We start from the raw sequence: 2,642 nt of genomic DNA on the forward strand, positions 1-2,642 counted from the left end.
ATCTTTCCACCAACAAGGGACATGTGCTTAAGGGCTGGGCCTAGAGATCAAGACTTCTGTTTCCAAAGAATGCATGTGAGCTGTCTATGTTTCTGCAGACTAGCCTTGCTCTCAGCAGCTTGAGTGGTAGAACTCTGGGCCCCGCTTCAGAACTGCTCAATCAGAATCTTCATTTTAATAAAATCCCTCATTCCATGGGCTGGTGAGATGTAGTGGGTAAGGCGCTTGCCTCCCAGGCATAAAGACCTGACTTCACATTCTCAAAACCACAGAAAAAGAGGCGTGCCAAAGCACACGCTTGTGATCCCAGCCTGGGAGAAGTGGTTAGCCTAGTTCTTACTGGTCAGCCTAGTTCTTACTGGTCAACCAGCCTAGCCTAATCAGAGAGTTCCAGGTTAGTGAGAGGCCTTGTCTCAAACAAAAGGCAAAAGGTGCTTGAGGACTGACACTGGAGATTGTCCTCTAACCTGCTCATGTGCGTGGGCACCAACACACACGCTCTGAAGGATTTGAAGATATGTGCTTTGATAGGTTCAATGGAAAGCCTCTGTCAAAATTTTAACTCTAGGATAATACCTAGTCTAATTTTGTAGTTTTCACTTAGAATAAAAAATGTGAGTATTCTTTCTTTGTAACAAGGAATTAAAACGCTTTGGATGTAGGAGATTCCTCCTTTGCAATAATGTTAATGATGTGTGTATAAAAACCCAATAAATGTTCCAGGGCAGTGATTCTCAAAGTGTGTGCCCAGGACCAGCAGCAAAGTCCCTGAAACCTATTAGATCAGTTTTATGCTCTAACCTAGACCCTCTGCATCAAGGGAGCTGCCCACCATTGGTATTTAACAAACCCTCAAGGTGATGCTGACAGAGCTCAAGTTCAAACCTTCTGCTTAGGTACTGTTCAGAGTCTTTAGAGTTACCAGCTGTGATTTGAGCTCTGAGGTACAGAAAAAAAATCTCAATCAGACAGAAAATTACTGTGATAACTCTCAGAGGTATCAAACAGAAACAGAAAAGGCCTGACTGTTTCATATGGACTTCGTAATGAATGGACTTATATTGTTTATCATAAAGCAGATAAACTGGTATTTTTATGGTTTCTGATATTTCTTTAACTAATTGTCAAATTGTTTAATTTTGAATCACTATCTCCTCTGTAAAGACTCCTAGAATGATCTTTCCCTAAATAGCAATAGCCAGTGAATGAAAAAGTTTGATTGGTCAATTTGAAAATTCCCTTCCTAGGAGAGAAGATTGACTTGCCCCCCTTCCTATCATATCTATTAGAAAAGACATGATTCTCGTTTCAAGAGGTTGTTAGGCAAGTAACACACACCCTCTAACAAGGAAGATGATTTTCTTCTGTGAGCACTGAGGGAAGGAGCCCAAGAATGAATGAGAGAAAGAGAGAGAGAAGGTGGGGAGGAGAGAGAACTGAAGAGAGCTGAAAGTATTGTTTGAATCCCCGCACTTAGCTGTGTGTGTGAGGCCAAATTAATCCCAGGACTTTCTAGTCATATAACCCAATAAACTCCCTTTTGGCTTGAGTTAGTTTGAGTTAGGTTTCTGTCTCTTAAGACCAAAGGGTCTTGACTAATACAGTCTCTAGATAATTTGCACCTTTGTGTGGATCCCAGATGTTCTAATAAACACCTTTGGGGAAGGCATAAAAAGACCATGACTGTATTGGCAGTCAAACGATCAGAATCAAGGTTTTGACACTATCATTGAACAAACCTTAAGCAAATAGTTAAAGTCTTCTGAGCTTTCTCTTATTTAAATGTCACAGCGGAGACTGGTCTAAGCCTTGAAGAAGCAAGTATTTTAGAACTGGCAGACACGTCACAGTTGAGTCTGTTGAAATTTTATTTTAGAAATGAGATCTAAAATGTACAGGAAGGTCATCTCATGATCAATATCTTAGACCTGTTGCCTTGTACACTTACACTGGCTTTCCCCATCCTAGGAAATAGCATTCTTTCTACAATGCCTCATGACTAAACTGTCTTAAGGTGCTTTTACATTATTTTCTATATCCGCTGCACTTGTTAGGATGGTTTGGGTTGCAAGTAACTCCAATTTTTTATTTTAGTTAAGAGATCCATTGGCCATACACCAAGAAGTCCAGGGAAGCCTGTTTCCACTGCTGGTAAGTCCAGAGAGCAGTAGCATCTTAAAAACCCCAGTTTGTGTAGCTCACACTATAATCCTGACCTTCAGGAGGCTGAGGTAGGAGGATCATCCATGAATATGAGGCCTGCCTAAGCTATATAGGGAGTTCCAGGCCAACTTGCTTCATATAGTAAGACCCTGTCTCAAAAAAACCAAAACCAGACAACAACCACCAAGTCTATCTGTAGCTCCAACTTGCTATTTTTAGCATGTTATATTAACGTCATGTCAACCCATGTCACAAGATGGTAACAGCAATCCAAAGAATCCAAAAGCCGGAACTAGAAAAAAAGTCCCTTCTATTAATTATATGCAATATTGTATGCTAGATAGGATCCTAGGAAAGAAAAAAGTCACTAGGAATAAACAAATGAGGGCTCAGTAGTTAAGAGCATGTACTGATCCTGTAGAGGACTTGAGTTTGGTTCCCAGCACCCATATCAATGGCTCACAACTGCCTGTAATTCT

This window comes from Nannospalax galili, unplaced genomic scaffold (genome assembly GCF_000622305.1).
Source record: "Nannospalax galili isolate Female #2095 unplaced genomic scaffold, S.galili_v1.0 scaffold110, whole genome shotgun sequence".
Classification (NCBI taxonomy): Eukaryota; Metazoa; Chordata; class Mammalia; order Rodentia; family Spalacidae; genus Nannospalax; species Nannospalax galili.